This window comes from Acartia tonsa, chromosome 6 (genome assembly GCF_053477335.1).
Source record: "Acartia tonsa isolate MP-2025a chromosome 6, ASM5347733v1, whole genome shotgun sequence".
NCBI lineage: Eukaryota > Metazoa > Arthropoda > Copepoda > Calanoida > Acartiidae > Acartia > Acartia tonsa.
The window spans coordinates 43,432,495-43,444,697 of record NC_137265.1 but is presented as its reverse complement, the minus strand read 5'-3'; the positions used below and the strand labels follow the sequence as shown (position 1 = coordinate 43,444,697).

General features: G+C 29.1%; 1 protein-coding gene across 1 annotated transcript in view; it reads left to right on the top strand.

The window, feature by feature from the left end:
• The first annotated feature begins 10,108 nt into the window (after positions 1-10,108).
• LOC145322744 (uncharacterized) overlaps positions 10,109-12,203 on the top strand; it is a 28,816-nt gene continuing 26,721 nt past the window's right edge. Inside the window, exon 1 of the mRNA XM_080164993.1 lies at positions 10,109-10,245. The gene's annotated coding sequence lies outside the window, so the exon portion shown is untranslated. The remainder of the gene's footprint in view (positions 10,246-12,203) is intronic.

Genomic DNA, 12,203 nt, shown 5'->3' with positions numbered 1-12,203 from the left:
ATTCTGAAAGATTTAACTCGACTTATTCCAAACTTTGTATAAAACTTTACCTTAGCCTGCCAGAAAAATTCGTCATATATCAAAATATAAAATTATTACAATTTTGTAGCTAACACAAAAAATCAAGGATAGGGATGCTTTATGTACTATTGCATTCTGTGGTAAATATCAATATTAAAATGATACTAAATTATGAATTTGAATGGTGGAAAAGTTGAAACATAATACTAGTTTTTCTTGTGTTGGTATATCTCTGTGCTACGCAAGCTGTGCAAAATTCATAACTAAAATTTTATTCCCAATTTCTAAGTAAGTAACTAAGTCAAGCTGTCACAAGGATAAAAACATCCATAAAAATCAAGACAAAAATTATACTACAAATTTCTTTGATATTCAAATTTATACGGATGTAATACATAATACTAAGCTCATTAATTCATCCCTAATTGTCTAAGTAATAATCATCTTAAGATCTAAAATAGATAATTTACTCTTAATAGGTTAAAATGACTAGAAAAATAGAAAAAAAGTGTCTTAAAATCAAGGTTTATGATCAAAATGACCAATTTTACTTGCCTTACTTTCAAAGCAAAAAATGACGTCGCACAGAAAGACATTTTTGTAGAAAATTATATTATAGAAAAGCTTGAAAACAGTAAAAGTGTCTGACTATGACGTCAGAAAAAATTAACAATTAACCAATGAGAGGCCGCTGTATATTTTACCAATGTGAATACTGGCTTCTCATTGGTTAATTGTTAATTTTTTCTGACGTCATAGTCAGACACTTTTACGGTTTTCAAAAGCTTTAACACAAAGCCATAGAATTGCAAAACTGCAAACCGTCAGTTACAAGTTACAACCAAACAGACAAAAGCCAAATTATTGCAAAGCTTTGCTTGTAAAAGTGAGGGAAGGAGGCTGATATAAAATTGAGCGGGGGGGGGGGGGGGGAGGGGAGGGAAAAGAAAATAACAAATTCTTTAGAAATAAATAAATAAAAAGAAAGCTTAAACGTGTTTAGAGCGGAGAAATGGAAAAATTTAGGGAAACAAAATATAAAATCTTATTTAAACTGGTAAAAAATTAATTATTTTTCAAATATTTTTAAATTAAACCTTCACAAAATAAACATATTTTAGGTTAGAAAAATATATCCTAACATGAAATAATAAAGTTTAATTTCTAAATAGAAATGAAAGTTTAAAAGTTTTTGACCTTTTCTGATTGTTTATTTAAAATTAGTATTTTTAAATGTTGAGGCATTTCTAAATTCACTTAAGAAAATAGACAGATTTTTTAACAAAAAAGTTTTTACCAATTATTTTTTTTAAATTCAAATTTAGCTTTGTCTAAAATTTGGCATTACAATTCGCATAGCAGTTTTGATTTACTTTATATGTATGTTCAATTTTTTATATAAAGGGAAGGCTTAATGTTTTGGGGAATTAAGGGACACTATTCTTTTATAAAAAAAAATCATTCTTTTTATATCTTAAAGTTTATTTAAATTCATAAAAGTTAGATATATATAATGCATAATATTTCATTATGATCAATTTTCAGCAGGTAATGTCAATAATTATGACTGATTTTTTTTTTTAATTTCTACTAAATAAAAAAAGTTGGACGGTTGGATGGTCAGTCAGTTAGTCGGACTGACTAACAGTCAAACTTTTTAAGAATTTTTAATTCAGTATCAAATAAGACATTCTATTTTAATATGAACCAATGATTCAAAGTTTCCTTTTAAATAGGGCTAAGGTATAGAAGGGAAGGGGGGATGCATAATTTTGTCATGAATTAAAAGAAAAAGTGACATGAGAAAATAAAGTTTTTTTTGTCATATAAAGTAAATAAAGAAGAAATTAATATGCAAGTAAAAACATATTTTTTTTATTTTGGGGATTTTTTTTAGAAATGACTTATCCCTTAATCCCTGCAATTTTGATGCATGCATTGATTTCTTCTAGTTGAATAACATTTACAATTATTTACAGGGACATATATTCTCCCCCAAACAAAATTACCCACCGCAAAAAAATGCAAAAAAAAGATTTGGGGTCATCATTGTATCCTAATCTTTTTTATGCCACCGAGAAAAATTATTTGAACACAATTAAATGTTATTTATGAGTTGACCTAAACTTATATGAATGTCCAAATATCTGGAGAGAAAAAAATTGGGGGAAAGAAAGGGGTGCGGAGTAGAATTGAGGGGAAAATATGCAGCCCAATTGGAATCATGCAGAAAGGAAGGATGGGCAATTTGAGAAACGCACAGAAGATAACAAAATGTCTGATTACATATGTTCAAAAAGAAATTCTCGGAGGATGAATGAGGTAGGGTTGGGGAGGGGGGGGGATAAAAAGTGCAGAGAGAGATAAAATTGAGTAAGGGGGAGGGGGTGTATTTTGTCCAAGGGAAAAGTTGAATATAATACAGACAATTTAAAGGAGAAACTAAGGCATTTAAATGTTTTTTAAAGAAAAGGGAAGGGGGGTAAAAATTGAGTTGAAAAATATGTGTGCTTGAATTATAGACAAGAATTTATTTGCTAAAAAGAGTTTAATGCAGTACTTAGGTATGCTCAAAGATATTTTGTCTAAATGTTGCAAAATTAATGAGTTTAATGACAATACCTGTCATAACTCATTGTTTGTAATATCGTTTTTTTAATCAAGTTAAAATGGTTCTCGAACTTTATAACCTTATTCTCAAAATGATCTTTACTTTTGTTTCAAATTTGAATTTCTAAGCAAAATCTTGAAAACTAAATAAAGCTTGTAATTTTTGTTATTATAAAGATTAGAATAACTTTTTCAGAGTAAATTTTTGTGAAAGCTTTAAGGAATATTTTTAAATAAATAAATTGTTAACAAGAATGAGTAAAATCTTTGAAAGTATATTGTTAAATTTGTGCCATAGAATCTAAATTTAACAATAGATAAAATTAATAGATAATTAGTTATATATTTAGTATTTTATTTTTTAAGTATTTGTAATAGGTTTAATTCTAGTTTTTAAAAAAGAACCTAAAAGTTTTCATTTGTAACATAAGCCTTAGTATCAATATGAACATAATTTTAAAAATCTTTAATTAATTGTGTATGTAAGTTAATGAGCAGCTAGGCTATTAATAATAAGAATGTTTATATTGGAGTGTAGGTGAAAGATATTTTCTATTTTACTACAGTTGGGATTCTTAACAAATTATGCTGTAGCATGGGAAATAAATTTAATTTTAGATTTTAAAATATGTATTACCAATTTTATAATGCTAGGCAGTTAAATAGTGAGACTAGAAATGCATTGACTAAAAAACAGCAATACTGATTCTGATCAGCTTATACCAATAACGAAATATATACGTGGTTTTGCAGCTGTAGTTGGGGGGCAACAAATAGTTAAATTGACGACCTCTCCATTTGCCCCCAAAATATTAATTATAACTTCTTGGTTATACCTTATACCTGAATTAATATAACACAATCTAAAACTATTATAACATGCCCATATCATACTAACTTTTAATCCCCCCCCCCCCCAACTTTAGCTTGCTTTCTTTACATAAACATAACACAATTTTAAAAACTATGAAACAAATCAACAATTTACAAAATAAAGGCATAAGTTCTTGGGGATTACTTGTAGACTTTATGCTGTTATTATATCAACATGAGACTGTAGATACAAGATATTAATTAGATTATCAATAGATATAGTATTTAAAAGTAATGTTCAGAAAAAATCACAAAAACTACTACATTTAGTACTAAAATTCAAAATAAACAACCTAAAAAGTTTGTCAACGTGTGAAGGGCAATGTCCTAATTCTTTAGCATTTTAAAAACCTTTTTATATGTGAATATTTTAAAAATTAAGTGTTATTTACATGTATGACTTTTAATCCTGACGTCATTCCCCTAAAACTAAATAACACACACACACAATCAAAAACAAACATTTTTAACTAACTTTGAGCTAAATATAAAATATACTGAAAATGTAAAAAAAAATGTATCTCATCACAGATCAAAAGAATCTAATAAGGAAATTAATTTCATCTAGGGAAAATGTTGTTAACAAGAAATTATTTTTCAACACATATTTAGATCTACCATTAGTATTTCATATTTTGTCAAAATTTGTACAGTTTAATCAAAGTTCTAAGCTGGGCTGCTAAAGGATGTCACACAAAAAAGATTAGGCTTTTTTTGCACGGGGTAAATTTTCCTTCCTATGATTTTTTGCACGGGGTAAATTTTCCCTCCTATGAAATTGTTTTCTCTGGGAGGTATTGAAAATATTGTTTTGCATAAAATGTTATTATTAGTAGTAGCGAAGCTACTCTATAATTCCGAATGTCCGTAATGAATGAATTGGGGGAAACGTGATTTTTTCGGCTCCTATTTAAGATAGACAACTGAAATTTTTAGGAAAGATTTGTATGACATATGCCCATATATTCTATACATTGTTTTGTCCATCTGTCTGTTATTTGGGATGCTTGATCGATTCCTAGATTTTTAAGTTTTATTGATATTCTTAATTTCTTTTCAAGGGCTGAAATTTTCAGGGATTAAATAATTTTACATTCTACATATGTTCACCAAGTTTAATTAAGATTTGTTTATTAATTGGGGTGCTATATCGATTCCTAGATTTTTAGGTTTTCGAGATTTTCTTGATTCCTATTTAGAATTGATGGCTGAAATTTTCAGGGAATGAATATATCCATTTTTTACATATTTCAATCAAGTTTCATTAAGATTTGTCCATTAATTGTGGTGCTAGATCGATTCCTAGATTTTTAATTTTTCATGATTTTAAAGGTTTCGTTTTTTCCCTATTCTATCAAGTTTAATGTTTATTGTAGACACTGCTCTATAAAAATTTTTTCCCAATATCCATTCATAATTTTTGTGCTTCGCTACTTATGGATGTTGTCATCCTTGTTAAAATTGAACCTTGTGCTAATCAGTAAATTTGTCATAAGGTTTAGAGTTGCAAAAACTGATATTTTATGTTTTGGAGGTGATATTACCCCCCCCCCCCCTCTTCCTGGAAGTCCTTGATTTTTAAATTTAAAGTTTTTTCTAGTCCTTACGTATTTTGGTTGCCTTAAAAATCACATCTGCATCTTCTTTATCACAAATCAAAATGTATAAATCTCTAAACATAATCCTTAATATTATTTACAAAAAGTAAAAATACTCATAGAATTAAAAAATAATAATTTCTATTTATAAATGTAAAGGAAAATTATTAGTAAAATATGTTTTTTTCAGGGAATATTTATTTGTGGAGAGTGGGAGGTGAGAGAATAAGTTTTTCTCCCATTGGCATTTTTTGGCGAAATTTTACTAATGAGCATGACGTTTAAGATATTAACTAAAAAATTTTACTCAAATGTACCCTTCTGAAACATTCAAATCCTATTATATAAAGTAGTAAGGTTTTTTTTTGTCTTAATCTTAAGATCTCAATAGGGAATGAACCGATTGGGTTCTCTACTTTAGGTAAGCTTTACATAGGTCCTGTATTGGTTTTAGGTTGTTAAATTTTCAGATTAAGTCTTGAGATGGGTTTAAGCTATCTTTTAGCACCTTTTTTCTGTCTTTAAATACTAGGGGCATAGCTGCTAGTTATACATATAGTATGTTATTTTATTCTCAAGTTTTAAAGTGCTTTATCAATTCATCCTCTGACGAAAACCCACCAAAATAACACATATATTACTTTTTTTTCAATTAATTGGTCACAGCTGATTCAAAGTACATAAGACTAAAATGTTTGTGTGTCTCGCCAAATTTAGTTATTTTCTTCTATCTTGATGTTATTGGATGAAAAAAGGAAAAATATAAAATAAATGAGGCTCATTATCTGTCGACAGACAGACAGGGTTTCCAAAGACTTATTGTTATATAAAACCCTGTTAAATAGGAAGTTTTATGTTAACATAAATGGCCAAGTTTTCTGCTAATCATTGTAATAATGGATATAGAATACGTGGATGTATTGACAGGGTATTGGTTAATTTAGGTTGCTAATAAGGACCTATTTTATTAGTCAGTTTGTTCATCCAGTAGGAGGGATGGGATAAGGGGGTGGTTCAGGGGTGTCGTTATTTTAGCCAGCTGGGTACTTTATTAGATTACATGAAAATCTGGTGTAACATACAAGTAATATTATATCGATTATTGTAATCTACATTTTAACGTAATTTAGAGGCTGTAATTATTAACTGTCCATTGCCCTAGCCCTCTATCGCTGTTTTTTTCAAAATTTTAAAATGGTTTACCAAAAATATTCAGTCTTTTAAAATCCTTACTGATATGAAAGATAGAAATTAATGTTAAAGAATGTAACTAAAAGTACTTTTACAATATTTGATAATTTTTGGAGACACCGATAATTATTTTCAACATATGTACAGTTAAGTTTGGTAAACAGTCTACAGTAGGCATACCTTAAAGCATAAATAGTATATATCTAATTGGTAGATATAGATTTCTAATAGGAATGCTTAAACATAATAAAGACTAAGTATTATTATATTTCAACCAAAAAGTCTATATAATTATCCAATTTGCTGTATGAAATTTTGAAATAAATCATGGCGATTAACGATTTGTACACAATTAATGATAAAAATATAATAAATAATTATTGTTATATTACATAGTTATAATTATATAAGATAATTGTTAGATATTTATTTATATTGATATTGTAAATATATATAATTGATTTGGATATATTGACAGGGGAATATTTGTCGTCAATTGAGCTTTCTAATATAGATCTCATTTATAGGTCAGTTCGTTTATCCAGTAGGATTGAAGGGGGTGGATGGGGGTTAGCGTTATTTTAGCCAGTGGATTTTTAGAGTACATGAAAATCTTCTACAACATCCAAGTAATAATATATCGATTTATATAGTACAATCATTGCTTTTTAATAAAATGCTACATTTTACAGAAGATTTTTATACTTTCCAGTTCAAATTTCTTGTGAAATACAAGAAAAAAAACTTATGGAGTAGCTTAACAACTAAGAACAGTTTAATTTTTACATTAAAGCAAAAATTCAGAAATATTTTTGGCAAAAAAACTGTTGTTACATATCCTTCAGGGAGGGTACAGCAATGGCGGTTTAGTTAATTTACAACCTTTCTTTTCCCCATTTCTAGATACCAAAACAGCATTTCACACATAAAACATTTGTTTATTGTCCATTGTCCTATCCCTGTATCCCTGCATATCCATGCATAGAATATAACTTAATCTTAAATCATGCCACAATTTGAAAATAAGAAAATATTCAACAGTATGGCGTTAAAAGAATTAGCTAAAATTTTCTTTTGTTTAAAATGGTTATTTGCATATTTATACATTAAGGATGGCTCATATCCACCCAACCAGTTACCTGTCCTGAACCAATACTAAAATTTCCCTAAAAAATAGAGACTGATTCCTAAATGTCCAATATAGAGAGAGGGGGGGATAAAGTGGTGTTTATCTCCCTCAAACCTCTCATTTTAGCAACTTTAATTTTTTTTTTAATCCATTTTTTAAAACCCCAAACGGCTGGCAGCCATACTGTGTGCTACAAGAGTGCATAAACCTCACCACTATACACATAAACTACAAAATGTTTGTAACAACACAAAAATTTACAAAAAAATGCACTTTGCTTGCATGACATTTACTAATGGTGCTAAATCAATACCGCAAAACTACTTCATTTTTTTCTGGAGGCTAAAACTCCCGGAAAAAGACTATTAAAGCAAACAATTCTGCTTCACCTTGTTCAACAATCCTATCATATAAAGTAGTAAGCTTTTTTGTCTGTAGTGAAGGATCTCGCTAACCGCTGAACCGATATGGTTCTCCTTCACAATCCCAAGAAAATCATCTGTATAAAAAATTTCCTCCAATTTTCTACTTTATCTTTTTAAAACTTAAATTGAAAATAAGGAGGGGTGTTCTTCCCCCCCCCCCCCTGAACTGCTTCTAGGGGCGTAGTCGTGAATAAATATTATTATTAATCTAAAAAGTTTATTTGTAGATTTGAATGAACACTCTTACAGATATCACAAAAAAATAAACAAGAACAAATCTGTTTAGAATAGCTAAGCTAGTTTAGCTTCTACCTGTTAAACTTGAATCTTTAGGAAAAAATCTGATTGTTGTATGTCTAGAGTGCTAATGTTTCTAATTATTTCCAATAAAAATACTTTTCTCCTCGAAGTTTGAGGCAAAAATAATTTTAGCACAAATAATTACTGCATAAAATCTATACCTATAATATGTATCGCCTTTCTGACCATAGGCGTCCAAGGGGGGGGGGGTAAAGGGGCGATTACCCCCCCCCCCAAACGGTTTTGGGGGTGCCAAAATTTTTTTGCTTTTACCCCCCCCATTCAAAATTTACCCCTACCCTGGGGGTGCCGTAGGCACCCCCAACCATTTACGAGGGGGTATTTACCCCCCCCAAACAATTTTGGGGGGGTAAATACCCCCCCCAAAATAAAAAATCTCTAATAAAAAAATTTTTGCGCGCTTCGCGCGCATTTTTAATACTATATATTTAATAAAATTTAAATTACCCCCCCCAAAAAAATTTTACCCCGGGGGTAAATATTGGGGGGGTGGGTAAACTAAATTTACCCCTGCCAACAGATTTCAGGGGGGGTAATTACCCCCCCCAAAGCAAATTTTACCCCCGGGGTAAAAATTTTTGGGGGGGGTAAAAAAAATTTGCGGCGAACACAAATTACCCCCCCAAACAAAGTTTTTATCCACCCCAAAATAAAAAGCTTGGACGCCCCTGTTTCTGACTAATGTTTATGGTAATAAAAAAACAAAAGCAAATTTAATTCTTTAAATATATAATTTATTATGATATTTAAGTTCGAACACACAAAAATCCCCCAAAAAGTTAAAATTAATCAATATGACTGACTTATTATGGAATTGTAGAGCATATGTGCTACTTTAAAAAATCTGTGAAGTATTTACATGAGCTGATGTAATAAATTTTGATCGGCTGCCATCCAAAACAACGTTTACCATTTTTTTCTGAATTGTACCTACTCTATAACAAATAGCATGTCTGTTTTATTAGGTTAGTGAAGACGGTTAGTTAAGGGAACAGAATTATTGCATCTAATAGAACTACTTTCATTAAGAAGTATTTCTCTTTTTTTATAATCATAACAGTAAATAAGTTGGAAGCAAATTTTTAAAAAAATCCTTCGCTTCTTTGAATATATTTGTCCTTACTTGCCTTAAAAACAGATATTTTGTGGCCATTTTTAGGAATAATTCAGTAGTTTTTATTTTCATTAATTTTTATGAACTTACAAGCACAATGGTGTTCAAAAGTAGCTGAGGTATAAACAACTAAAAATTTTAATAAGGAGGACTTTGAGATGAAATATTTAGTTAATCAAGAGATTGAAATTTTAATATTATATAGTTGGTTCAAAAAACAGGAAGTGTCAATAAATCACAAAATATGACATTTCTGAAAGATTACCTATCCAATATTTTTATTATTTAATCTTTAAAATTTGTCAAGGATATTACTGTCACTTTTAACTTTTGGATTGGACGTACATACCTTACTAAAATAAAGTAGCTACGCTACTTAAAATGTTTCTTTAACAAACTTAATGTTATATAATAATGTTTTTTACGCCTTTAGATTAAAATTAAACTAAATTCATATAAATTACGTAATTATAGTTCTATATTTAAATGTTACTTTAAAAATTTTCCTAACTAAAGTTGTGAAAACTGACAAATTATTATTTTATGTCGACTAATTATAGAATATAATTAAATTAGTCATGTAAAAGACAATAATTATATAATAGAAAAACTATACCACCCATAACTTTTACACTAATTTGGGGGGTAATTTGTTTATCATCATTGAGAATCTACATCAATTCATAGGCTATTGTCTTACCCACCCCGATTCCTGCTTAACATCCCAATATTTTCTCTTTTTTTACTGTATTATAGTTGACTGTTCTCTGACATTTGCTTAAAGAAAAATGTCATTTTTTTGCTAATAACCTATGTTTTTTTTTTCAGAACCTAAAAATGTAAAATATAATGTAATAAAACAGAGTAAGGTTGTTGTGATTTTAATTGTGACTGGATACTCGGCATGACCTAATACAATTACAGTTTCTCCTCTCCACAAGTGATAATCTGTTTTTGAATCAGGTAAAATCAGTTTTTTTAGTAGCGAAGCTACTCTATAATACGAAATATCTGTCCGTACGTCTGTCGCTAAGAAACGGTTTGGGAACACATAAGAAAACAGCTGTTTTGTGTTGATTCCCTGTAACTATGAGGATCCAGTATATAAGTTACTTTGTCCGTCGGTCTGTCGTGCATGCTACGAAAGACCAATGCATATTTTGTGTGAAAAAGTTTTTGTGATTTAGTCCGTATGTCCGTGTGTCCATGCATAATCTTTTTGTCTTTGCTGCTTATAAATTTTTATCCTTGTTTTTTTTTTTACATCAGTTAAAATCTAAAATTACAGGGAGTTAAAGGATTCATGTTTGGATAAAAAAAATAACATAAAGCAAGTATAATTTTGCTGATAAGTAGCATAGCATAAGAAACTAAAAATGTTTATAATAAATTCACTGAGTGAAAAAGTCTTTGATACTTCCCAGCTATTTATTGAAATATATTTCGGTGGACATTGCACCCTCATCAGTCTAAATGACATAAATCATATTAATTTAATTTACATATATTAAAAGATAGGTAAAAATAAAGAAGAAAGTTTTCGATATGTATTGTTAATAAATCACAAAATATTCTCACATGTTTTTATGCAACATACATTTTTCTAACTAAAAGCTGCGATTTGAAACATATATTAATGGTGTTTAAAAAATATTTGACAGTACAGGTTTTTTCTGATTTGTGATTTCATGATTATAGTAAATTTTGAAGTCTTATCCTTGATATCCTTGAAATAAATCAGATAATGTATTTTAAATATTTGTGCGCATTTCAAGTGACATTTTTAAGGATCAAACTCATTTTAAGTATTTTTTTTTTTTAAACATTGCACTGACCAATCAAAATATTTATTTTTTGACGTTTTAGAAGCGAAGCTATTTTATAGGCCTAACAAATGTCCTAAGTGTTAACGAACATAGATATTATTATAGCCTCTGGGCCATTACTCCTATAGGATAATAACCCGGCGGGCTTTTTCTAACCTTTCCTAACAAAAAAATCAAAAATAGGTGTTTTTTTCAAAAGTTCTTTTGTGGTCCAATTCAATATGAGGGAAACCGCTAAACAGACTACAAGACGGACATACTGACAGAGTAGCTTCGCTACAAACGAATGATTTCCAACTAATGTTTTAAGAGTTAATGAACATTGTTAAAAATTAAAAATTAATTAAAACTAAAGTTCAATTATAAGCTTAAACATCAGAGAAAATGGGATAGTAAAAATGAAAAAAAAGTAGTCCCTATTATACATGGAATCAGGAGGGGAGGGGACAATGGATTTTAGAAATGTACTGCTTCCTAAAGTTATATAAAAACTGTCTCTCATTCGTTTGCTTATAAATTTTGAAAACTTTACTTCAATCTTTGTTAGGTGTTACAAACAAGCAGTTTTTAACATTTTCCATCAATAATTTTTATCTAAAAAGAGATAGAATTGTCATAACTATGGGTGTTTGTAAATGTATCTTCAAATGTCAAATGGTTTTAGGCTTTTTATTTAAAGCATGGATAGTTTATATTTTTATCATGTATTTTCGAACTTAGAGAGATTACCTAGATTCTACTAGATAAAGTATTGTTTTGATGAGTTAAATGATGTCTTTATCCATGATTTTTAAAAATTTGAAAAGAAAAAGGTTAAACACCATAATTCATCCAACCTTATCACTCACAGCTTTTATTTTTTCTTCTTCTCTCTATTTATCTTCTTCGACTATTTTTTTCATTTTATTTTTCTTTTTCATCTATTCATTTTTCTGTCCATTCATCTTTCTATCTATCTATCCATCCATCCAGCTATCTATCCATCAACCTATCTATCCATCAACCTATCTATCAATTTTTTATCTATCTATACATTTTTCAATCTATGTTGTATGAGCTGTATGATCTAAAAATTTTAGGTCTTAATTTTTTTCT